This window comes from Vicugna pacos, chromosome 9 (assembly GCF_048564905.1).
Source record: "Vicugna pacos chromosome 9, VicPac4, whole genome shotgun sequence".
Lineage (NCBI taxonomy): Eukaryota > Metazoa > Chordata > Mammalia > Artiodactyla > Camelidae > Vicugna > Vicugna pacos.
Window position 1 is genome coordinate 28686686 of NC_132995.1, and position 27613 is coordinate 28714298.

Here is a 27613-nt window from a genome sequence, read left to right on the forward strand (position 1 = left end):
TATGATGACATCATTCTGTCTTGTGTTCCATCAGCTCTGCTGCTGGCACCAAATATCATTCCTAGCATGTTGAATATCTGCAGCTTCTCCTCTCCAGGCCCCATCTTCTCTGACCCATGGTGAGACAGCACAGAGGAACTCTGAGGGCCTGCCTGTATGTCGGCAATGATGCGGTTAGACAGCAGTTGACTTGCAGATGTGGTGAATGTGCCTTTATTTGCTCCTCCTCTGGGGGTCCTTGTCCTTTAAGCCTGACCTTGGGGTATTTAGGGGCCAGAGCAGAAAGACTCCCACAGAGGCAACACATGTGCATCTCTGTTCTAAGCCTCAGATGGAAAGGCAAGATTGTGATGAGTACATTTAACCCAAGGCATTATATGCCCTTTAGGGGCAGGGTGTGTGTGTATGTGTGTGTGTGTGTGTGTGTGTGTGTGAGTATGTGTGTGTGTAGGAACCAAACTCACAAATTCTTATAAATTCAAAATAGGAATCCTCACATTGGGGATTGGACAATACCCAAGGTATCGGGATTTTTAAGAGAAGAAAGATAATGACAGATAATAACGATCACTTAGATTCCAAAGACATTCACAGGGTGGTCGTTAGGCCCCTCCTTGCAACCCACAGAGCTGTAGGTGAATTAGTAACTATTACCCTTATGTCATAGCTAAGTGAGGGCAAGAAAGGAGAAGGGACTTGCCAAAGCCCCACAACCAGGAAGTGTTGGAACTGGACTAGGAATGGGCAAAGCTCATCTCGAGACCCGTCCCTTCCTGTTGCATTGTTGGATGGCGCTGAGACCTGAGTCCTGTGCAGAAACGGTGACGCCGGAGCCGTGATGTGGCCCGAGGCTCAGAGCCTTCCAATCATTTGCCAAAGCTCAGAACAGCTTCTTCCCACACTGGCTGCTGCTCCAGTTCCGAACACTCGTCCTGTGAGACTGTCTGGTGGAGCCAGGTCATCCTGTTGGCTTGTAGGTGCTTAACAGCTAGCATATACCTGGAACTTAAGTGCCTTAAAGGTTTTTTTGTTTTGTTTTAAGTGTTTTGCTTAAAAGTTGTGTTTTATTATAGAGTTTGGCTTGCTAGTGTAGATGATGCCTGTAGTTCAGGACACTGGGACTGGTTTCCAATACTTGGGAGTAAGGGAAGCTACAAGGGTGTGTTGTACACATGGGGAATGTAGCCAATATTTTGTAATAACTGTAACTTTTAAAAATTGTATAAAAGTTAAAAAAATTTTTAAAGACAAAATACCTTTGAATGAGTATGAATGATACCACTATTCTGTTTCCATCTACTCCTCACACCTCCTTACTTAGGAGACCTTGTGTACGTGGACTGTCTCCCCCACACATGTAATTAAATACTTAGAGGTATAATAATAGTGATAATAATAGTAGTAATAATAATAATAAACCATATTTACTGAGCACCAGTTATACCCAAATGTCTGCTAGATATTTTATAATTACTTCTTGCACTGTACGTGTAAAGTAAATAAGTGATTTGCTCAAGGTCATAGTGAATGGGTGACAAAGCTGGGATTTGAAACCAGCTGAGTCTGTTCTAATACTTTTTACTCCATCATGCTGCCTCCATCAGAGCCCCCAGATTATCCCCTAGTGCCACCCGCCATCACGCAGGCCCTGGAGTCAAGGAGGCTGGTCTGGAAGAGAGGCTGCCACCCTGCCTGTGTTTCCTGAGTGGTGTCTGTCTGGCAGGTGCCCTGCGTTCTCACAGGGCCGTGCGAACTTTCCTTCACTGTGTCGATCAGGATGCAGGATGATGGACCTCCCTCCACTCTCCCTTCCAAATCAGCCCGTTCCTCCTGGGGCCGTTCAGCTGACAGCTGCGGAAAGGACAGCGCGCCTGCTGAAAGAGGGTCCATAATTTCCCTCTGGCAAGGGACTGCAGTCCAACTTTGGAGAGGACAATTAGCGTGCTCTCAGCCGGAACAATGGGAGCAGCAACAGATGCTTCCCGTCCCAGGGATGCTCAAAGCTGCAGCCCTCGCTAATGCAAGGCTTTCTTTCTCCCTGCGGAGGAAGCCTGGCAGCTATGCCAGCAGCCCGGGTGGGGCTGGCCGCCTAGCTGGTATGAAAGAAGCATTATCAGAGCAAACCAGCGGAGCAGAGTCCCGCAAAAGTCCAGTCACCACTGTCCTCAGATGGCTGGGTTACCACCACATCTTACTCCTGTACCAGGAGGGGTCAGGACCAGTTCCGCTCCCAACCAGGGTTTTAACAAACTCCAAAAATGTTGCCAAATGGTTAAGAGCAAGAAATCTATATTGGACAGAGATGGGTTTGAGTCCCAGCATTGCCACTTACTAGCTATTGTCCTTGAAAAGACCCTTGACTTCTCCAAGTCTTTTTCCCTACTTACAAAACAAGGAAATCATGGTGTATGCATCACACGTTTGTTTTAGGGGATGAAATAATATATGAAAACAACTTCCAGTGAAAGGTCTGAAAAATGTTCCATATACAAGGGACTGTTTGGGTTATAATCACTGGGAACCAGCACACAGTATGTGTTCAATAAATATACACTCAGAGCCATTTAGGGACAGAGGGACCTGCAGGGTTCCCCCAGTCTGGTGATGTTCAGATTGTTTCCTTGAAGCTGTTTCAGGGGATCTGAAAATATTCTTTTGGATATTTATTAACTACATTGTGGAAATTTTTAAAATCCAGGTGCTTGTGAGTTAATAAAATATATGTTAGCTTATTGGTGACCCCAACCATGTTAAATTGTGTTGCCAGGTTAACGCACTTCTCTGAAGACCTGGGAATAAGGCTTAACTTGCCATTTCGATTTAACTGAAGATTCTGAGATTGAAAAGTGAGCATTTACCATTTCAATAGTTGGCTTATACCAAGGCATATTATTATTCTTATCTATAAAGTAAATGTCACACATCTGAATATATAATATGCATATAAGTTCTACTACTCTGCTTTTCTATATTGGGATTCCTTCTAAGATCCCACTGCTTAAAAATAAAGCTTGAGTGTCACTGATTTTTTTTCCCCATCCCCTTAGTTTTCAAGATGTGATTGTAGGCACAAAGAGAAAGAGGTTTGTCCCAGAATCACTGGTGCAGAGCTGGGACCAGTAGGCAGGACACCCCATTTCCACCTGTTTCACTGTGCACCCCTCCCTTCCCGCCCCCATGATGAAAACCGAAAAGACCAAAACATCCAGACTTACTGTAAGCTCACTGATCTAGCTTAATGCTCAGCTGGTTTTTGATGACCCTGGGCATGTTGTAGCCCCAAGGAAACATTTTGACTCGTAATAGAGAAAAAAAATTTCCGGATCTGGGGACTCAAAGCCAGCCTGATACCTAACCCCTCTGACCTACACAGAGCCCAGATTTGAGGGGCCTCGAAGCCCCTAAGACGAGTTGAGTGAATAGTAATGGATTCCTTCCTCCCTCCCTCCCTCCCTCCTTCCCCTCCTTCCTCCCTCCCTCCCTCCCTCCTTCCCCTCCTTCCTGCTTTCCTTCCCTTATCCCTCTTCAAATGTTGACTGAGTGCCTACTAAAGGCAAGCACTGCTCCAGCTGTGATTGAATGTTTAGCAAAACAGTCCAGATGCCTCTTCTCAAGGTGTTTACATCCTACTGGGCAAGATGAATAACATCTAAATCAGTAATAATAACAGTAGAAGTGTATTACAGATGATGAAGATACTCATACCTGCCCCAGCTGGACAGAGTCTCCCCTCTCACTGGAGAGAGGGTCCCCAAAGTGGCTCACTGGTGCCACTGCCGCTGTGAAGGGCAGAGAGCTGTGCCAGCAGGGACCTATCACTACCCAAGGGTTTACCAGGGGCCCCAGCTTGAAAGAGTGGCTGCTCTGGGGTCCATCTAAGGAGTGGTCCTAGGTGCTTTTACTCCCCGCGAGAACATGGATCTACAGCCTGATGTCTTCAAAGGCTGCTTTCAGGACTCCACCCCGGCAGGCTTTCTGAGGAATTCTGATTTGGGCTTGGGATCACTTCTTGAGCGAGGCTGAGGCACCCAAAGCTGGGAGGGCAGAGGTGCCAAAAGTTACCAAGGGTAGAGGAGGGCCCACGTGACAGCTGGCCGGGACTGCCATGAACTATTTGGAGACCTGGCACCAAATCTCAGCTTCTTTTGAGTTAGGGATCAGTGGGCAGCTGCTCAGGAACCCTCCAGCAATCCCCTTGTGGTCGCCCTGAGTTTATCTGGACCTCCTGGAGGAAGCTGGCTGCCTGTCACTCACTCACTTATGCAACAAGGTACTAAGGATATCAGACAGACAAGATCTCTTTTCTCATGGAACCTACTTTCCCAAGGGGAAAGAACAATAAATAAGCACCCAATTGTGGTGGTGGAGCCCCCAGTTTCATGTGTCAACTTGGCTCAGTTACAGTACGCAGTTATTCAATTGAACACTAATCTAGGTGTTGCAGTGAAAGTATTTGGTAGATGTTGTTAATAACTACAATCAGTTGACCTTAATTAAAGGAAATTATTTTTGACAATCTAGGTGGGCCTCATCTAATCAGCTGAAAGGCTGTAATAGCAAAACTGATGTTTCCCTGAGGAAGAAGAAAATGTGGGCTACAGTGTTAGCTGAGAGTTTCTAGCCTGCTGGCCCACCCTACAGATTTTGGACTTGCCAGCCCCCTCAATCACATATGCTAATTCTCTGATATAAATCTCCTTGTTTATAAGTACATATATGACAGTACATATATCTATTCTGGGGTGTGTATACATATATATACACACACATACTATCTGGGTCTCTTTTTCTGGTAGAAACATGATAACACACCAATCAACAAATGGGCTGGAGGAGGGATACATTAAGAGTTTGGGATTAGCAGATACAAACTACTATGTATAAAACAAACAAGCAACAAAGTCCTACTGCATAGCACAGGGAACTACGTTCAATGTCTTGTAGTAACTTATAATGAAAAATAATAGGAAAAAGAACATATATATATACATATATATTTAACTGAATCACTATGCTGTACACCAGAAACTAACACAATATTGTAAATCAACTATACATCAATTTTAAAAATAGCAAAAGCAAGAACGAGATATGTTCAGATGATGGTAAGAGTTATAAAGGAAATAAAAAGGTGGTATGATACAGGGTGATGGGAGGAAACTGCTTTGGGTAGGGTTATGGGGAAGCTTCTTTGAGAAAACAATATGTGAATTGAGATCTGGGACGTGAGGGAGCACCAGCCAGGTAAAGATCAGAAGAGCTAAACACCAAGGCAATAAGTCAGCTGAGGATAGTGCAGGAGGAGTGGAAAGGCTGCTTCTCCAGGGAGGCTGGACAAAGATATCTGATGAGACAGGGCAGGAAAAGACAGTGGCTAGATGGAAAAAGGTCAAAGAGGCCAGGGACAAGTGTGTAGATGCTGTTCAAATAGAGATAGTTGCTGTGGAAGGGTTTTAATCGGGGATCTTAAGAAAACCACTGGGTCTCAGTTTCTTTATTTGTAAAAGGAAGATTCTCATTCCCTACCAGGCTCCTTTACAAGCAGCTGAGAAGATCACATGCAACGTGGTTAGTGAAAATGTTTTCTAAAACTGGCATGTGTTCTACCTAAGAGTAAGAGAAGACGTTTACTGAGCAGGGGAGATGAACCAAGGTTGTGGAAGCAGGAGCTGAGCTCCTCTTGGATTAAATATAAACCAAGGCAAAAAGTCATGTACTTTGGCTTCCTAGATCTGTCTGGGCTGAATCTCCATGTGCCTTAGTTTTGCTAGATTCTCTGAGAATGGCATTTCCCAGCTTTGTTCATAAAGCCCCACTTTGAACAGCCCTTCTGACTCTGACAACTACCTGGTCCCTAAAGAAGTCTTACATGCTTCCAATCCCTGGAGATAAAAAACTTGGCCCAGGCCCACTCAGAACAAAGCAAGCAGGAGAGGCCCTCACCTCTACTATTCCTTTTCATCAGCCCTCAGAGATCCATGAGCTGGCCTCAGTAGGATGGAAGTACTAGACAGGGCAAATCTAGGGGGAAAGGATTTACTTTAACAGGGAAATGATTGGCTTACATAATTAAAAAGTCCGTGGGTGTTCTACATTAAGGTATGGTTGGATCCAGAGAGCAGTTCAGTGCTATTAAGAATCTGTTTTTTTTTTTTTTACCATGTCTCATTTTTATGTTGTGTCTGGTTCCATTTTCAGACATCTCTTCCCTTGCAGTAGCAACGTGGCCACCAATAGTTTCAGCAACTCTAAAGGAAAGAGAGCTCTTTCCAGTAGCTCCTGACCATTCCACATTTTACTTGGGTCTCTTGCCAGTGCATCTGTAATCCACAGGCAAGATTTTCCATGGGAGGGACTGTAAAATTCCTAGCCCAGCCCATGGACCTCTGGTTTATCTGACATTCCTTGACACTGTTTGCTAGCTTGGCCTGTGCATCATGCCTGGTCCATCTCAATACACTGACAGATGCTTCTACAGATTTAATGCAATCCCTACCAAATTACCCAGGACATTTTTCACAGAACTAGAACAAATAATCCTAAAATGTATGTAGAATCACAAAAGACCCAGAATTGCCAAAGCATTACTGAAAAAAAAGAATGAAGCTGGAGGAATAATCCTCTCAAACTTCAGACAATACTATAGAGCTACAGTAATCAAAACAGCATGGTATAGGTACAAAAAAGACATATGGACCAATGGAACAGAAATAAAATCACAAATTTTTGGTCAATTAATCTTTGACAAAGGAGCCAAGAACATACAATGGAGTAAAGACAGTCTCTTCAGCAAATGGTATTGGGAAAGCTGGACAGCTGCATGTAAACCAGTGAAGTTAGAACACTCCCTCATACCATATACAGAAATAAACTCAAAATGGCCTAAAGACTTAAACATAAGACAAAACACTATAAACCTCTTAGAAGAAAACATAGGCAAAACACTGTCCGATATAAATGTCAGCAATGTTCTCCTAGGGCAGTCTACACAAGCAATAGAAATAAAAGCACAAATAAACAAATGGGACCTAATTAAACTTACAAGCTTTTGCACAGCAAAGAAAACCATAATAGAAACAAAAAGACGAGCTATGGAATGGGAGAAAATATTTGCAAAAGATGAGACTGACAAGGGCTTAATTTCCAGAATATATAAAGAGCCCATACAATTTAATAAGAAAAAAACAAACAACCCAATCCAAAAATGGGCAGAAGACCTAAACAAGTAATTCTCCAATGAAGATATACAAATGGACAACAGGCACAAGAAAAAATGCTCAATATTGCTAATTATCAGAGAAATGCAAATCAAAACTACAATGAGGTATCACCTCATACCAGTTAGAATGGCCATTATTAAAAAATCCACAAATGATAAACGCTGGAGAGGGTGTGGAGAAAAAGGAACCCTCCTACACTGTTGGTGGGAATGCAGTTTGATGCAGCCATTGTGGAAAACAGTATGATGATTCCTCAAAAAACTAAAAACAGACTTACCATATGATCCAGAAATCCCACTCCTGGTCATATATCCATATGGAACCTTAATTCAAAAAGAGATATGCACCCCAATGTTCATAGCAGCACTATTTACAATAGCCAAGACATGGAAACAACTTAAATGTCCATTGACTGATGACTGGATAAAGAAGTTGTGGTATATTTATATGATGGAATACTACTCAGCCATAAAAAATAATAAAATAATGCCATTCTAAGTGAAGTAAGCCAGAAAGAGAAAGAAAAATACCATATATCACTCATATGTAGAATCTAAAAAAAAAAAAAAGGCAAACAAACTTATTTACAAAACAGAAACAGACTCACAGACATAGAACACAAACTTATGGTTACCAGTGGGGAAAGAGGGTGGGAAGAGATAAATTGGGAGTTTGAGATTTGTAGATACTAACTAATACATACAAAATTGATAAACAATAAGTTTATACTTTCTAGCACAGGGAACTATATTCAATATCTTGTAGTAACTTGTGGTGAAAAAGAATATGAAAACAAATATATGTATGTTCCTATATGACTGAAGCATTGTGCTGTACACCAGAAATTGACACAATATTGTAAATTGAATATACTTCAATAAAAATATGTATTTAAAAAAAACATTAGATTTGAGGCAAGTGATGAAGGGTTGCATGATACAACATAGAGGTGGTTCAAAGCTAAGGTATACTAAAGAAGCAGAGATCAGTGGAGCCACCCTAATTTCTGCAGAACAGTTTGATTTTGCCCCTCCACAGGCATAAAAATAGGGGTAGAAAGAGACTTTTATTGTAGGACTGTTTTCTCTTTCTAAGAACTGGCGATGTTCAGAATCATAACAGCAGTTCAAGAAAGAGGATACTCAAAGAACTTTGAGCAAATCCTACCTGTGTACTGGATGGGTTTAAACTTTAATCACACAGAATTACATTGTTTTCTGGTTTTTATCTATTTAACTTTATGTCATATGCAATATATGTATAAAAATGAATGATAGATATAATCAAAACCTTACAAAGAAAGGTACAGTGTCCCTTTAAAACATGTTCCCTTCAATTCTGGCCTCCTCTTACCTCCACGCAGGTAATCAATCACAGTCAATCACTTTGGGATGTCAACTTTCAAATCTTCTTCCATGATTTGCATATGGAGAAATAATGCATTCATGGAAAATAAATCATATTGCTTTATGATCTATTGATTTAACATACAGAGGTTCAGCTGTATATATTATTCTGAAATCAGTTTTTATTTTTCCACTCAGCCTTGTGTCTTAAAGAAGATCCCATGTTGACAAATGCAGATTCACTTCTTTTGTATTTAACTACTGTGTATGTATCATGGCTAATCCCATTCTTGTATCGATGGGCACTTTTTTGTTTTTTGCAGTGAATTTCTTGTACACACTTTGGGTAAATGTGTTTTTCTAGGATGAATATTGAGAAGCGAATTCCTATAACATAGGGTGAGCACACGTTTAATTTTAAAAGATGTGCTCAGATGAATTACACTTTGACAAGACTATACCCATTGCCACTCCTGCCAGATTATCAATTCTTTAAAGAATCATTTCTCTGTATTTTGGCTGGTGTGGGTTTTCAGACTTGATTTTCCTTATTTGCTCTTCTGTCCCTTTGCTTTCAGTCTTGGCTTCCGCGTTGATAGCGCTAAAGGTACACGTTGGGTTTGCTGAACAAACAAAGGTAATTGATTAGAGAAGTCGCTGACAGCTCGTCTTCCATTGCACAGACCTTCAGAAGGATGCTTTGCCTATTGTCTGTTTTCTGATGTAGTGAAAGCTGCTGCAAATCAGGCAGCTATTGGCTTGGGCTTGGAAATCTCTTTGATACAAAGATAATTTACTTAAAATACATTTCTGCCTATATATTAGGTGGACATTCATCCGTTATGTAACTTCTTATATATATACTCTACATACTTTTTTTAGTTCTCAACCAATGTTAGCTGGATTTATTTTTTATTTTTCTTTTTAAACATTTATTTAATTTATTTATTTTTATTTTATTATTTGAAGTATAGTTCATTTACAATGTTGGGTTAATTTCAGATGTACAAAAGTGTATGTAGCTTGCTATAGATTTAATTTTTATTCTATTCTACTTTAAAAATAATAAAATAACAATTTTATTTAAAAAGAATCAAATTATCTGTAATTAGTGTGGACAAAATAAAAATATAGTCATTTATATTCACAAACAACCATAGAAGGGATCAGCTCTGTAGGTAATTCTTCTCCACACAAACACTTGGGGGTTGGTCCATATTCAGCTATAAAGAAGCTACTAATATTCTACCCAGATAAGCAGTCCCATTGAACTGATTGAAGAAAATCTTACATTTGATTTCTGGTACACATTTTCCTGTTAACTTTTAACATATGTAGCCTGCAGGCGTGCTTCACACAAATCTCCAGCATTCTAAGGAACCAATGATCAGTCAGAGAAATGTGTAAAGATTTGAGAACACGTGCAATTTTCACTTCATACGTTGTGAATGAGTAACTATTCCAAAGGTACTTTTCTCACCACTTGACTGTAAAAAAAAAAAAAAAATCGGTAATGTGGTGGTGCTCTGACAAAGTTACACATTTAATGAATACACCACCCTAAGGAATATTTCTTCAAATTTGATAACTGCTTCACTTGCATCCAAAGACATGCTAACTAGAGACTTTGAGTTTAGTTGGAAATCATTCTGCAATTTATGTAATTACATAGGGAAGATCTTCAACTATCTATTTTACCTTAGTTCAGCATCTATATCATTCCAAGGTGGGGTTTAACCTTGATTAATAGAGAAAGAATTTGGTAACTCAGCCATCATTGTAAACAAACATTCTTTGACAACATTTACATGACAGTGCTTGTTCTTTTTCTGACCTTTTCATAATTTGTTGTATGTCTTCCTCATGTGGACAGACCATTTTATGGCATATTGTTACTCTAAGTCTTATCTCCCTATTTGAATTCCATAAGAAGAAAGGTTCTGTGGCCACCTTCTTTAATAACCCCCATGGCTCCTATTGTGGGGCTTGGTATTTAATAGATACTGAATAGATGTTGGCTGGAATGGAAGACCCTTCAGAAATATCCCCTGACCAATCAAAATCAATAGACTAACTAGAACATATTCTTGTTAATTCATTAAGCAATTCTCCTAAAGTATCTGTGAATTCTTTTTAAAGATAATTTAGAGTTACTTCACATGCTTGAAAGCATCATCATGAATTAACCTAAAAGTTACAGGTGAGTGCTTAAATCAACTGTGATCTCTCTGTACCAGGGAATACTACTCGGCAATGAAAAAGGAACTATCAATACACAAAGCAACTTGCATGAATCTCTAGAGAATTATGCTGAGGGAAAACAATCTCAAAAGACTACCTACTATATGACTTTATTTCTATAACATTCTTAAGCGACAAAAGTATAGCAATGGAAAATAGATGAATGGTTATAAGGATTATAAAGGAAGTAGAGAAGAAAGACACAGGTGTGGCTATAAAAAGGGCAACACAAGGGATCCTTGAGCTGATGGAAATGTTCTGCATCTTGATATATAGATCAATATCTTGGATGTGAAATTGTGCTACAATCTGCAAGAAGTTATCACTATGAGAGCCTGGATAAAGGTACGTGTGATCGCTCTTTATTCTTATACAAACTTCATGTCAATCTCACAATGATTTCAAAACAAAATATTTTGTTAAACAAAGCAAACCAAAGCAGCATTGCATGTTGTGATCAACAAGACATTTTGTCACCTTAGCATGTTTTCTGAGCACCTTATGGAAGTAAAAATCTGAAAAAAATGAATAAAATTATTTTGGATTTTCTAAAAATGAGAGAAAGAGAGAAACCATGGAATGATACCTTCAAAGGGCTGAGGAAAATAATGGTCAACGCAGATTCTTACATCTCTGTAAATTTTCTTTAAGGGAAATCACTAAAAAAGTAAAACATAATTGATAAATTTCAAAGTGAGGAAATTTTTAAAAATGAACAAAGATAGTGTTAATGCAACAGAAGACAGTAAAGGAGAATGGGGAATAAAGAAAGGGCATATTTGTTATTGAACCTCTTTCCAAATCAAATCACCTACATTACAATCATGACTAATGTTTATGATTATAATCACTACTGAACTGCTGCATCAATTCATTTCATCAACCTCCTATCATATTAGACATTGAAACTTCATCAGAATTTTCTCTATTGTAAACAACTCAGTGAATATCCAGGTGCAAGTACTCTCACTTCTCCTACTATCAATACCAAAATAGGCACACATATTACAGTGCCTTTGTGATATATTACTATATCATTAATATAAACTTTTCCTAGTGGTGTACAGGAATGCTAGTTTTATTATCCACTCACTAACACTCGGCCTTATCTCTCTTCCTTTTTAATGAACATGAAAATAATTTTATTTTTCCAGACTCTATTAACAAAATTACATATTAACTCTAATGAGAATGTATACAATCTCAGGAGATCAAAAAAGAAAATAAAGAACACCGATTCACTACCACCATTTGTAAGAACTGTTGAAAGTCTGTGTGTGACTTTCTAGAATAGTTTCTTTTTCTTACAAAACTGAGATTATGCTAGTTTTTCCATTTTAAAGTTAAAGTATAATTTACTTGCAGAAAAAATCACCACCTTTAACGTCAAGGTTCCAAAATTTTAACTGATGTGTATAGTTGGTAAATCACCACCACTGTCAGAATACAGAACATTCTCCCATATTCCTATGTAGCCAGCTCCTCTCCCCACCCCATCCCGTTTTGTGTCGCTTTGGTTTTGCTGTTTCCAGATTGTCACATCAACAAAATCGTACCATATGTAGCCTTTTGAGTGTCTTTCACTTACATCACACATTTGAGAGTCATCTTTGTTACTGCATGTATCAGCAATTTGTTCCTTTTTATTGCTGTGCAATATATATTTCTTTTAAATCTTGGCTAATTTTCTTGATAAAAATGATATATTCTTTTAAAATTTTGCATGTATTTTATTGCTAGTGAAATAAAATATATTTTATATGCACTGGTTATTAGAATTCTCTTTAGAGTAAATCACATTGTCTTCCTTTAAAATATACCACAAGAGAGACAAATACTGTATGATTTCACTTATATGTGAAATCTAAGTCAAATGCATAGAATCAGAGAGTAGAACAGTGGTTGCTGGTGTGGAGAGGTAGGGGAAGTGGGGAGATGTTGGTTAAAGGTACCAGCCTTCTGTTAGAGGATGAACACATTCTGGGGATCTAATGTACAGCATGGTGATTATAGTTAATAATACTGTATTGTACACTTGAAATTTGCTAAGAGAGTAAATCTTAAGTGTTCTCACCACAACAAAAAAGGGAGCTACATGCAGTGATGGATGTGTTAATTAACTTGACAGTGGTAATCATCTCACAATGTTTTATACACACACACACAAACACACACACACACACACATTAAATCATCATAATGTATTCCTTTAACCACATTGTACAACATAAATATATACAATTTTTATTTGTCAATTGTATCTTGGTAAAGTTGAAAAAATTTTACCGTAAGTCAGGGTTTTCTCACTCTCCTCATCAGTACCCATCAGTGATGTGGTTTTACTGTCTAGTTTGGATGCTTAATTGACCAAGAAATCTCATCTCTTCTCTAGTTTATATTGGCACTATCTGGGTGATGGAGGGCTGAGACACATGCCTCTAACAGATGGGCATTAAGCCAGAGCCTTTAATATCATGTTGGTGAAGATGGAAAGAAGATGGTTCTAGTTCCTTCCATCTGAGCAGGAAGATGAGGAGGGTGGGAACTGAAAAACTGTCATCTCACTTTCTAAGTCATTCTCTAAGTCTTTCTGCCTTATTCCCTCTGTGAGAACTGTTTCTTCCTGGCCATCTCAGAACCAGTATAATGAAAATTAATGAGCTTGCTTCAATAAACATTTATGAGACTAGTTTCAGGTTAACAAATTTGCCCCTTCAGGCAAAGTCCATCCACCTGTCTGGCTGGGAAAAATGGGTCATTCTTCCAGAAGTTTCAGCTATCTTGCTCTAGACCATCCAGCTCTGTGGTTAAGCACAGAATCTTCAAAATCAGCTGGTCCTGAGTTTAAATGCTGCTTCTGACAGTAGCCTAGGAGATTTGGGACAAGTTGCTTAACTTTCTGAAACCCCGATTTCTCAGCTGTCCAAAGAGAATAATAATAATAGTACCTACCTCCTGCAGAAGCCAATGAGATTAGGTTTGTAAAATATCTAGTGTGACACCCGGCACATGTTGAGGATGATCTACCCAATTATTGGTGACCGTTATTCTCATCACTTCAGTAAGAGTGGCCATCCTGTAGGCGGATCCAGGGCTCAGGAGTTTCATTTATGCTCTGTCCTCCCAACCAAGACCCAAACAGGAGGAGAGCGAGAGAAAATGAAAATGCTGTCATCAGAATGAGAAAGTTTAGTGCTGTCTTTGGAATCATGTCTTGTCTTCCCATCTCCTTCCTCTAGACTCTGAGCAACGCTCCATGATTGCTAAGCCAGGATCCCACTTGCCCATCACCAAATCTGAAGTGTTAGACTGAAATGGTTTAGCAACTGTTGTCCTTCCCAATAAAGAGTTCTTTTTATAAACCCAGAAATTGGATCAGAGGAACCAGTGTATTAAATCCAAGGCATAGTAGGGAAGCATTCATGCTTTTAACCTTGTGAGAGGCAGCATGTGCTGGAGTTGAAAGAGCATAAGATTTGGGGTCTAAAGTTTCCTTACTGTTCCTGAGCCTGCATTTCTTCATCTCTACCTTCAGGGGATTGTAATAAGGATCAAATGAGAAAAAAGTCAGCTGCAAACATTTTCCTGTTCTATCTTCTCTGTTGCAATTTCTTATCATTTTGTTTCCAGTGCACATCACTGATCTTGGAATCTGACATCTGTTTTCTTTATCTCCTCTCATTTTTTCCCTGTTCTATAACCAGAGTCTCTACCCTGATGGAGCTCTTGAGGGCTATGGGCTTTAGAGGGGCTGTGCCACATGCACAAGCAACATTCCATGATTACTGATTTGTACAACTAAATGCAGTCTTGCCACTGGCTTGCACTTTTTCCTAGAGGGATGGCTCTCATTGGAGATGGTGCTCTGCAAGGGATCTTCTCAAAAATCCTGCCCAGCTCCAACTGTCCTTCTGTCATGGGCTCCTCTGGCCCTTACTGAGAGCAGCGTTTCTACACAGAGCCAGCCAAGTAAATTTCCATCAACCCATTCAGCATGGGGCTCAAATGCTAGAGGTGCCTTTTCTTCTTATCAAGACATTGCCCTTTCTTTAGGGGAAAGGCAGGTCTTGGTGGGACCAGTCTATTTCCCCTGGCTCTCTTGTTGACACTCCAGGCGCCATCTTCAAAAGCAGTGTGTGCTTTTGTGTGGTAGAGAACCAGGAGGGGTCCAATTTTGCCATCAATCATATTTAATAGCATATGCTATTAATGTAATTTTGTTATTGAAGATTCTTAAATCTATTCAGTGGCTTACACAAGACAATTATGGTTTTCAAAAAGTACATGCATGCAATCGGATATCACCTTTAATTAGAGCTGTAGCAATGAAATATGGTCATTATAAATGGAATATAAAATATTCACTCAATAACAGTTGACGTGGCATTTCTTTCATTTAAAGGAAAATGACATCGGATTCAAACAATGAGAATTCTTATTAATTATTTGGTGTCTTATAAAAGATTGTCTGCTTTGAGAATGACGTGAAAGTGGAAGGGAGCTGTTGACACTGTGAGCAGCTCAGCTCTGCATTCATACAGCTCATAGTTTGAAGAACTACTCATTGCCCAAAGACAGGCTGAATCTGAGTGCAGGTTTCAGACCTGATTAACGAGACCCCCACAGCCCCTCTTTGAAGGGAGGGCTGGAGACTGAGATACACTGGCAGCATGTTCACATTTTGAAATCCATACCTCTTTCATGGAGTGTTTTGGTTTTGGATCATGACAAAATTCATGTGCACTCAATGCTAAAAATGCTTCCTTGGAGGAAATCTGTGGGAGGTGAGAACGGGTAGGGGGAGAAACACCCCGAGTTCAACAGCAGCCTGATCACATTTTAGATGTCAGGAGGCAAATTTACTGAGCATTAATCAAGAATCAGGATGGCTTGATTATTTTTTTTTAGTAATAAAAAATTAAGACAGAAATACATAAAATCGACTAAACAAATAAAACAGTAATTCGTCTTCTTCAAATCTGCCTTACTGCTGTTTTGTGTTTTGATGTAATGAAAAAGTGGAGATTTTTCCTTCCTTGGAAAAACTAATGGTCTCAGTTTGTGTTCCTTTATTGTACGTTCCCTGGTCATTTTGTGACTTGTCATTTAAGAGCCGGGGAAAGAGGCTGCTTTGTATCAGGAGAAGGTTTCAACTGGTTCCCCAGCTTCATTGCTACAAACATATTGGCCGGGGAAGGATATAGAAAGGAACTACAGAAGGTGAATAACGACTCCTCCAACAATTTAGAATGTTTGAAGTTAATTATCCTACTCTGATGACTGGTTGTCTAGACATTTTAAGTATTTATTTTGTGGTGTCCCCTACAGTTCATAATTAAAGACCTAAAGGAAGGCTCCCGGAGGTTTTTACTGGCCAGACCAGAAATTACCCACACAACATACTGTGCTTGGGCAAAACACAGGAAGAAGTTGCATTCCTTTTTTTCATGCAGTCTGATCGGAGGCAGTGGCTAGGGTCTTGACGGTCTTTGAACCACAGTGGCATTAATGAACCCAACCGAGATCTATTAGGCTCAGCTAAGGATCTCTGCCTGGGACCCAGCATGTCAGTTGCTCCTAAGAGACAGAATGGGAGTGGGGCAATCTGCTAGAGTCACGAGTCCCCTGATTTTCAGCCCCCTGACCTTACCTATGCATCAGAGTCAGGAACACAACAGGAAACACTGAACTGATGTGGGCATGGTGAAACTGTTTATTCATTCATTTGTTCATTCAACAAGTGTTTGCTTAGGGCCCCAGGTCAAAAGCATAGAGTTAATATTTTTGGAAAGAGTACAGTGATTGGGCCAGAACCTTGGCTTTGCTACTGATGAGATTTGTAACCTTGGGCAAGCGGTTTCACCTCTCTGATACTTGGTCGAGTGAGGGTAATAATATTCATTCTTGCATGGTTGTTAGATAGATTAAACAAGAGAAGATATATACAATTCACTCAATGTAGTGCCTCGCACTTAGTGGAATGTCGAATCATTGGGGATTTTGAATGTGGGCAAATACTTGTTAATGAAATAATCGATGCAAAGGTGGTGTGGAAGTTGTGGAGTCAGACACACTTGTGATGGTGTCTTCAGTTCCGGGAATCTTTCCTAAGCTGGAGGTCCCATGTGTACGTGACTGCAGAAGTTCAGTGAGTGTCCTCTGCACTAGACCTTCCCTTTCATCTGGAAACTAAACAAATCCCCAAGTGGAGTAAAATAACACTGAAGAGGGGCCAAGCCAGGTTGTAAGGCATCCAGGCTGGTGTAGACCTCCCGGAGCTGGATGGACCCAACGAGACTTCGAGGAGGACCAGTATTTATAGACTAGGTATCTTGTTGTCACTCAGAGGATGCACGCTCCTTTGTTTGTCCTCTGCCTAAGCCTCTTGGCTCCTCCTCCTCATCCCTCAACTTTCAGATGAATATACAAGATAAACACAGACACAGAGACTCAAATACAAGGCAGAGGTTACATGAAGCCTGGGGTAAACCAGGGTATTTAAATTCCAAAATGCGTGTGTGTGTGTGTATATGTGTGTGCATATTTGTGCAAAGCTACAGTTCTTTTTTACATGGTCTTGAGACATTTCACCCCCAACTCTTCTTTGGGAACACACTGCCTTCACTCCATCCAGCTTCTGTGCCGTCTACAACATTCAGGGCTGCACTCTCCGCAGCTGCCTCTCTGTGCTCCAGAGGGTCACAAATGTCATCGTCTCAGTGAGCAGGAAAGTTAATTGTAAACAGAATTCTTCAAACTCTTCACCTTTTTTTTTTTTTTTAGAGCCAATGCCTGTCTTCCCAGCCTTTCTGCATTTGGCTGGAAAACGAAGCCCTTCTGAAGAATTTCTAGAGAAGCAAAAAATGGCCATGTTATCCTTAACCACCTTCTCTGTGCTGCAGGGATGGTTGCTTGCAACAGCTACCCTTGCGGGCTGCATTCTCTGAGCTTCAGAAAGAAAGAGGTAGCTTCAAAAGGAAGGTTGGTTGAAGGTGAGGCCTGAGTCTGGGACCCTTAACCTTAGCACATGATAGAGAGTGGGATAGGGATGGGCAGATGGACAAGAGGACAACTGAATGGATGAGTGAACAAATGGGAGATTAGAAGTTCCCTTCCAAGGCAAAGAGACGCCATTCATGGACTTTTGTTGGTGTTCTTGGAATAGAGAAGCCATTTTCCACAGGTATTTCTGGTAACAAAGAGGATGTAAACCCGGAGGTAATGAGACCTCCATGTGGGGAGAATTTGCCTGAGCCAAAAAGTGAAAAGAGGAGCCCGTTATACTCCTGGACTTTCTGTCACAGGAACCAAAGAAAATCCCTTTTTTCTTTAAGTCTTTTTGATCATTTGAAAACAGCAGTCCTGATTAATATGGGGTAAGGGGGGAGTTGAATATCATGATTTTTCTTTTGAAAATATAGGAAAACATGACCAAGAGAAAAGGTAGGGAAACAACATATTTTTTTTGGTATGTTCCACAGCCTCTTATATTCCATGCCCACTTCTGAGGGATTGAAGAGGAAATCAGAGAAACAGTAATCTAGCGTAGCCTTGCATTAGGATAAGCTTCTTTTTTTGCCTGCTTTAAAAAATTATTTATGTATATATTTTATCATTGTATTATTTGAGGGCAGGGAGTCTGTCTTTTTTTTTTAATACTTCAATTAAAAGGAAAGCTTCTTTGAGATTTGCAAATGTTAGCTACTATATATAAAAATAGATTAAAAAAACAAGTTTCTTCAGTATAGCACAGGGAACTATATTCAATATCTTGTAATAACCTTTAATAAAAAATAATATGAGAAAAAAAAGCTTCTTTAAATTACGTAAATTACCCCCATCTTGACTGAAAATAATTGAGGAGCGGGGTGAACATTGTTTGGGAAGGAGATGCCCGGGTTGCAGGTAAGTTGGATTCTTTCATGGAGGGAAGAGGGAGGCTGTGTTTAATTCCTATTTTTGAATTGATAATTTTTTTCCTAAATAACCTCTCTGAAAGAAAATCTGTCTCTCTGATTTTGGTATTAGAAAAATCCTCTTCTGGCAAAAAGTTGACTGAGGCTGACTGTTAGAACATCCTCCCCAAATTATGTCCAAAATATTCCTCCAGGTAGGAAAAAGTGGGCTTTAAATAGCTCTGATACTTCCCCCTTTGTTTTATCAATACTGCCTCATTTCAGCGTGGGCAGGCCAAACGGTTCTGACTTCATCCCATGAATTAATGATTCTTCAAATCAATTTAATCTGGAGCCTAATAAATTTTCCTAATGACAAATCAATGTCAAAAATAATGAAACAAGGAGTGATTCAATGTGTTTGCCCCCCAATCTCTACTTCCCTAAGCAGAGATGTATTATCTGAAGGGCGGATTTAGCATTTTCTCTTTCTGCAATGCATGACACTTATTCCTATGCAGGGTGAATTGTCAGAGGCAAGAATACAGATTTTTTTCACCTCCTACAATCAGATACTAGTATCTACATGTTATCCTTTCTCAGGCTTTTTAAAGCCGACCAAGAGTCAGCAACAGAGAACTAAGTTCTTTAGTGCTGCACAAAGAAACAAATAAAAAGAGGGTGATTGTGTGTGTGTGTCTGTGTGCATGTGTGTGTGTATAAACATGTGATTCTGGAAATTTTTTAAACAACATTGATAGATGAAGGTATGTAATGTATTAATGTAACAGCATATGTAATGGAGAAGATGGTCAGGAAATTAGCAAATTTCTTCCTGCTGACTTGAGTTTTAATGTTTGTAACAAATAGATAATGACACTGTTAAACTAGAATTACTTCCATCTCCAGACACTTGGTTGAAAGCCTCCAAGAATTAACCCATCCTTGGTAAGAGTCTACTCTGTGTCCATCAGTGTCAAGTACTGTAAGTGGTCAAGGAGATTAAGTCTTAGCCCTTATAAGACTTGTAACCAAGATTGAGGATGCAAATCTAACACACACAAGAGAATTAAAAGAAAACGCGTCTGCTGATAATGATGACAGGGGCTCCTTGAATTCAGAATTGGGTGAGAGGCTGGTTGTAAAGGAAAGTAGAAGAAAAGTCAGGTTGAGGAGGCTGAGATGCAGAGTTTCAGCAAGTGGGCAGGGATTGGGTGCCACCTGAGAGTGAGGATAAGACCCTGATAGACAAGAAGGTGGTATGTTTCTTGGTTCTTCCCCATTCTAATGGGGAAGAGATTCCAACCTGTACACCAACTTGCTTTCTATGAGCCCTCTTCAGTGCTGACTCCGGAAGGAGTACTGGACTGGTGAAGGTATTTTTGACTATTTTGAAGTCCTGCTTCATGGGACTCAGTTTGTAAAGGGTGGTAGACACATATCCTTCTGCATTTATCTTAATTCTCTAGACTACCTTCAAGTTGGGCTGAAGGATATGACAGTAGAAGGGGCCAAACCAGATGACCCCAGGAAGATTTCCAGAGATAGGTCTCCTAGAAGTCTCAGAGGCATTCCCTTCCAGGGTCATAAAACTCACACCTCATATGTCCACCGTAATGGATGTGTTTAATAATACCCATTGCCCTTCTGGGAGCAAAGTTCAAAACAGCTCAACCTTTCCCCTCTCAGAACTGCACATCATCAAATATTTAAGATTAGAACTCTCCCTTATCCCTTGGCCATTGTTTAAGGGAGGGAGGAAGGAGAAATCCCAGTCTCAACCTTGGGCATCTTGAGATGGTGATTTTTCTGTTAGACATTTAAGTAAAAACCAGGTGGATTCATGGCAATTTAGAACAAGCTCCCAGGACTTGAAAGCTGGATTTGGCTGAAAAATCCTCTTTTATACAGCATAACTTACTGGAACAGTGTGATACCACTGATGGTTGACTTGCCCTTGGATCAAGATGGTCTGATAATGTTGCTAACAACTCTTGATTTTTCCTGGTGAGAGTGGTGGGTTTGCATAGATTGGAGGCAGAGTTAGGACACAAAGGGAAATGAAAATCAGGAAAAATGCACTCATAAGGTTTTTGCTATACCATCAAGTCTTGAAGTGCCATTTTCAGCATTGTTCTTGCTTATCAAATTAAAACCTCAAAATCATGATTTGAAAAAAAGTAGTATCATATGATTTCCTCTTTTGAACATTAAGTTGAACTAAATTTTGTTTTTGAGATACTTGGATTTTTTTCTCTTTTTGAGGAAAATGTTACTGGGGTGAAATGGATTGGAGAGAGGGCTTTCTTTGCTCTTGCTCTGGGCAAAGTCAGTGACTCACTCAGAAGCACCCCACTGCCCAGGACAGCAAGTGAACATTTACAGCTTGCTCTACTTTGTGATTTCCATGAGAGAAATGAAAAACCCTTTCTCTCCCTTCAATATCTCCAGTGTATTTTAGTAGATTACGTTCTGAGAAGCTTTGCAGTGAAGAATTCTGTTTATCTTGCACATCACACACACTATGTGACAATGGGACAGGTGGGTTCACGTGACATCCCTTCACTTGGTTCTATGCAGAGTATGGTTTGGCACATGTGCCATCAGCCATGTCTTAATGCTTTGACACCATCCCCACTCACCCCGGCACCTTGCATGGTGCTCAGCATATAGTGGGTGCTCACCATACAGGAATCCTTTTCAAGGTGCTCTGACACTCGTGACTTTATCTGGCCCTTGAAACAAAGACTCTTCATCTTTTAGACAAGGGAGATGAGAGGCAGAGAAGTCCAGTGGTCTGCCCAGTGGTAGCAGGAGAATCTTAATTAATGTCCGCTCCCTACAAAGTATGTGTATTTTCTATCCCACCACTCCAGAAAGCATCTGGGCAAGAAATAAAGTTATCCCAAAGTCTGAAGAATGAGAACCCTTGGAACACATGAAGACCCTGGACTGGTCTTCACATCTCCACTTGCTCTGAATGCCTGACATGAATGTCTCTGTTCCAGGCTAAGGAGTCTTGGTGTTTTCCCACCCTCAAATTGATAATCTACACAGTGAAACACCAGCGTGCCAGCTGACTAGGGGAGCTGGTTCCCAGTCTGATTTTTCTTGCTTTACATTCTTATTGTTCTGACAGTCTTGGCTAATATAACCAACTGGGGCCCTCAGAGCAGCCTTGGGCTGTGTTGAAGCTAGGTCACACAGAGCTAGCCTCAATGCTATGATGCTAAGATAGATACACTGCAGTGTACCCCAACAAAAGCCAGTAGTGGGTGCAGGAAATGCAGAGAAATGGAACATGATTTCAGGCTCACCAAGGAGAGTAATTCCTGAGTCAGAGATTCACGGGCTGGGAAAGATGGACCAAGCCTTGGTGAGGCAGGAATCCCAGTAGATCAGATGCCAAGGGCATCCCGGTTTTCAGTCTAGCTGTGCATGTGGTCTATGCATGTGAGCTTCCTCAAGTACTCTTGAGTCATCGTCCTCTTTGGCACAGTGGCCCTTAGCTAGCAGTCCATTGCCCCGAGAGGCATGCACCTTTGCTTGACTTTCAAGACCTCCTGGTATATAGCCCTCTGTGTGTGCCCAATCTGCCTGCTATTTTCCATCCAGGCTAGTCTTCTCACTACCCCTACACCATCTCTGGCCTAAGTTCACCCAAGTCCACAAGATCTACATTGTATTCTAGAACACTCCACTGGGGTCACTCTGCCTCTCTAACTCCTACCCATCCTTCAAAACCCAGCCCCAGTCCCACTTCCTCTCTGAAGTGTTTCCCAGCAATCCTAGCCCTGACTGATTTTTCAGTCGGACTTGAGGAGTGTTCATATTGGTGGTAGCAGGTACTCAGCCATGAATTATTATTGGACACTTCTACATGAGCACTTACCGTCTCACCAGACAGATTTTGAGTTCCTTGATTGTCATTCTTCATAGCTTCCTGATCCTGTGTCACCACCCCTCCCCTATTCCCCAATGGCTAACATAACGTGAGGCTCTAACGAGCTTTCTAATCGCCCCTCAGCCCTTGTTTCCTGGATGACATTTTTTAATATAACCTTGTAGGTGAGCTCACTTCTTTAAGTGGTCAAGACTGAAGTGTGGTGTCTTGAGTAATTTTTTTGGACTGATTATAACTACATTTTAAAAGTGTTTATTAAGCATCAGCTATTCCTCCTAGGTCCTTCACATAAATTATCTCATTTAATCTTCCCAAGAATTCCATGCAATCAGGGAACTGAGGCTCAGAAAGGTAAGCAACTCGCCCAAGGTCATATCGGAAGTGGTAAAGATGGGCTTCAAAGCCAGTAAAGAACATTCCCCAAGCCCACCTTGGTGGCAGCTTCCACCCCAGGGGAGGAGTTATTCTTTTTTCATTCCTTTTCATTCCAGCCTCCTGATGTTACTGTTGAAATCTGTTTCTTCCTTGTTACTCTCCAAGTTGGAAAATGGACTTTGCTTGCCCTATACCAGTCACTTTGGGTCAGAGGAGCCAGCCTTTGACAAAGGGCCCCCCGGAAGAGCAACTTCCGTCCAAGCTGCAGCCCCCATCCCTTGCCTGTGGTCTGGAACCTCTGTGCTGGCTGCCCCTACCTCCTGCATCTTCCATCTCCCCAGTCCCCTTCCTTTGCCTTCAACGCCCAGTCCCACCATTAATGAGAATCAGAAGGAGGGGGAATGGGGACTTGAAAGAGTAATTCCTTTCTTATTTATAGGTCTCCACCGGAGGACCAGGGGCAAGGAGTGTGGTCTCTACCCTGAAGCGAGGAGCAAAGCTCTCATAGGGGGCTGGGTCCTGGCTGGGCTCGGCCTGTGACCCCTAGTGCCTTAATCTCCCCAGCTGTACAATTAGGTAAAAGTTGGGCTACAATGAAAACCAGATGTTACATCAGGAGTGAAGTCTCCTGGGCAAACAAATTAAATAATAAATAAATGCTTTCGGTTTTACTAGCGACTGGCCAGCCTGTACCTCCTCCCAGGCTCCAATTAGAGTACTCTTGTTGTCTTGTGGAGTTTTAAAACCCAAGCGTAAATAAGAAAAGAGTTCTGGAACGCCAGAAATGCTTGCGAGTTTTGATTTTGATTTTTGTCGATTGTTTGGGTTTGGTTTGGTTTTCTGCAATGTTGCAAGCCTGTTTTTGCAAATCTTCATGAGTTTAATTTTACATTCTGGTTTAAGTTGAGGGGTGGTGACAATTGGCCAGGTTGTAACCCTTTTTTGGTCCTTTGGGGAACAAGGATCCTGGGACACTCTCATGCGTAAAGTACTCTAAAGAACACTAAGGCATAGCACGCATTTCTCTCAGTCTGCCACAAACCCACACCAAACCCAAACCAGAGAAACTCCAGCTCTAGGAAAAGTAACCTGGATTTTTCACTCCAGCCGTGCACTTGAGAATCTCTCTGCAATGGTTATATCTGCTTCCCTTCTTAGCTTGGCATGTAGAGATAATCATACTTGGCTGAGTAAAGAACTCAAGGGGCCTTGGACATATTACTTTCACTCATTCTTTTACTCATGAGCTCATTCATTTATTCATGAGATATTTATTGACCACCTGTTATGCACTCGACACTTTTCCTGGTACTGAGGGTGCAGCTGCAAATGAGCAGACAGAGTTTCTGCCAATAGACGGACTGAGAGAACAAAATTCTGATCATACAACCCATTTTGGCATCAGGGCTCTGGCCATTCCTCTTTAATCCTTGGGAAAAATTTGGGAAAATGTGTATCGACAGACAGAAAGGTGATGCAATTAAGAGATGGCTATCACACGTGACTCTCCCACGGCCATATTTGGCCAAAAGTGAGCTGAGCTTTCCAGGGACACAGTTACAGCCAGGGCTCTGATCTGTGAGCACCTAGTGTGTGCCAGGCATGGGGATAAGCATACCCCACCCATCACCCCATTTTTATCCTGTTTTAGAGCCAAGGAAACGGAGCCTCCAAGAGCCCCATTCCATCCTGTGCAAGTTCACCCATCCCTGCTGGCTGCCGAGAAGCCCAGGGAAATGTCTAGAAGTTATAACAATATCTAGATATTTATTCAGAATCTACTTGGTGCCAGACACTGAGCTGGCCACTTACCTTATTCCATCTTCACAGTGTTTCTGTGAGGTCACTATCATGGTCCCCTTTTTACCACAGAGGAAATGCAGGCCCATCAGAGTGATATTCATTGCCCCACGTCACACAGCTCATAAATGTCAGAGGAAGAATTCATATCTAAGTCTTTCTGATGCCTAGGTCTGCACTCAGTCACCTCCGTTTAAGCTTTGTGTTTTCTAAGTGAGCAAAAGCTGGAACTAAGAGAACCAGCCTCGATGGCTTTGCCTTAACCTTGTCTGGGCGCCCGAACTCTAGGATATGGTCCAGGGAGCCCCACATTTACCCCCAGAGGATGATGACTTCCTCAATGATCAGACGAGGACTCTGAAGCCAAGAGTGGTTGCACTGCTTTCCCAAGGCCTCAGGGCAAATTCAAAGACAGAGGTATTTCTCCACTCTGCCCTTGGTTGATTTCCATCAGAGACGCTGAGTAGAAACACCCTCTGGCACAGCATTCTCTTGAGTGAAATGTGGATGGGGAGGACACAGCAGGGAAACTACGTTAGGGACCCACCCTTGCATTTTCCCCTGTCATGTCCCGTGGTCCAGTTCTCAACTCAGAGATAAGTCTGGGTCCAAGAAAGACAGGCCTGATCAGGGTGTGGGGTTTTGCCCCTTGTATTTTGCTTTATTTTTGGTTTTCTATCAGAAGGAACACCTTCTAACAAAGAGCAATAATTTTTGTCAAATGGATAATACACTCACATAAGCACCACCTCAATCAAGATAGAAAATATTTTCATCTTCCCAGAAAGTTCCCTTGGGCTTTTTTGCAGTCAGACTACACCCCCACCCACTCCAGGTAATGACCAATTATAACTTCCATATTTTCTTCTCTCTCTCTTCCCCTCTCTCTTTTTTATTTCCTTCGCTTTTTGATAATGTTTTTTTCCTTGTACAAAAGCTGGTCATTGCCAATGGCGTACATTCTTGGGTCATTGTCACGTCAGCTTGTTTTTCTCCAGTATTCTTACTTGGCAAAATACAGTTTGCAACCTTGGGGTCTGTGAATTTTACTGGTCTATGAAATCTATAAATCTTTTTTTCTAAGAGCAGAAATAATTGGCCTGATTGTGGACATCAGAGAAAGGAGTATGAAAAGAAGGTATTGAGAGTAAAGACTCAACATTCTATTCACAAGATGGCAGACTGTGCACCAACCAAGGTAACCAGTAAGATGTGCCCACGGAGGGTGTCGGCAGCTGGTTCTGAAATTTGTTCCCAGTTCCACCTCTGAGTTCCCAGGCATCTGCGACAGTGGCTGCTCTTTCCGGAGCTCATTCTGCTCATCTGTAAAGTAGATCGGGTTGGTTCAATTATTTCTGTGGTCTGATTTCTTCTTGGGCCAGGTTTGGATTAATTGCCACTGATTTCCCCAGAGCCACTCAAGGTCCGGGCTGGTATTTCCAGCCCAGAGCAAACATGGTTCTAAACATCAGGCTTCCAACAAGTTCTGTCTAAAGTTTCCTTCCACCTCTTTCTGGGAAGCAATCAAGGGGTCCGTTTTCTAGGAGACTGTAATTTGTTGAAAAGCATTTGATTGTTGTATTGAAAGGTGCACTGTATGTGTAAAAAGGTGTTTATGAGGCTTTGTACAGTATAGTTAATAACCAACCAAGACCAGGGCCTTTATAGCAGGGACCCTGGCTGCGAGCATCTACATTGTGCCTTTCGGAGGCCTGCTAATGTATAATTATAGTGGCTGGTGGTCTGGAATATAAACCTAGGGTGCTTACTGCAGGCCTGCAGGTCAGCCTTCTCTTCCATGGTCTCATGCTATACATTTCTCAGACTCAGCAGAAATCTGCCTCCTGACCTTCTCAATCCAACTTATTGGACACCTGCAGATGCTCAGGTAGGCGGAGTAAGGTGCATTTTTAGATGCATCAGGAGCAAAGAGCTGGGCGGCAACCAGTAATAAAATGAGATCTGGTATGTGATTACTGATGAAGGGGAAATTCATGGCTGAAGGACCAACTAGCTCAAGCTATGGTCGTTTCTTGCCAGGAACAGGACGACAGATGAAGCCCCAAATAAATTTCCACTCTGCCCTCATCCCCGAGCCCCGCCCGACACTGCAGGTAGAGCATGCACCTAAGTTTACAAGTCTGACCAGGTTTTCCCTCCTTAAAACCTTCTGCTAAGTGACAGCATCCAAATTGAGTGACTCCAAAACACAAGCCTTTCACCAAAAACGTAAGCTCGTCAACATTTTATTGTTGTGCGTGGGGAAATGGCACATGTAACACTCACATATGAAAAATATCTGTCCTCAAAATAAAAAAAATAAAAAGTAGCAAGACTTCAATGAAAGACACAACCTACTAACAGTGATTATGGTTTGGTGATGGCTCGTGGGAGTGAATTTCTCTTTCCCTTTCAGTTTTCCTCAAATCTCCTAATTTTCTAAAGCAATGTAAGTAATTAAAGTGTATGCTGCCTGAAACATTACAACAGTTCTAGAAGTTAAAAAAAAAAATTTACCCACAATATCACCACACTAAACAAACCAACTGTTTTCAATTTTGCGTTTGCCTCCCAGGACTGATCTCTGAAAATATTTCATTTCCTTGTCGTTGGAGTCGGAGGGTGCATTCTACATGGGCACTCTGTTCTCTTCACTTAATATGTCACCCTGATGATCATGTAAATAACGGGACAATATTCCATCGAGGTGAACTTCACCTATTGCTTCAGGGTCATCAGCGTGATTCTGGCATTAACGATGACTCCAAGGCCAGCACCGTCTTTTGGTTTAACCCAGTCCACCCAGAACTTCATTCTCCCATTCAATGATTC

General features: G+C 41.2%; 1 long non-coding RNA gene across 4 annotated transcripts; it reads left to right on the forward strand.

The window, feature by feature from the left end:
* The first annotated feature begins 34 nt into the window (after nt 1–34).
* Nucleotides 35–26130, forward strand: LOC140698118 (uncharacterized). Of its 4 annotated transcripts, none has more exons than XR_012075588.1 (6): nt 35–119; nt 2768–2846; nt 9145–9203; nt 11084–11152; nt 17591–17799; nt 25871–26130. It is a non-coding gene; the product is annotated as an uncharacterized lncRNA (long non-coding RNA). The 4 variants fall into 4 exon arrangements; XR_012075585.1 differs by lacking the exon at nt 25871–26130 and adding an exon at nt 23421–23652; XR_012075586.1 differs by lacking the exon at nt 25871–26130 and adding an exon at nt 23421–23652 and having other exon boundaries at nt 65–154.
* The last annotated feature ends 1483 nt before the right edge of the window (nt 26131–27613 follow it).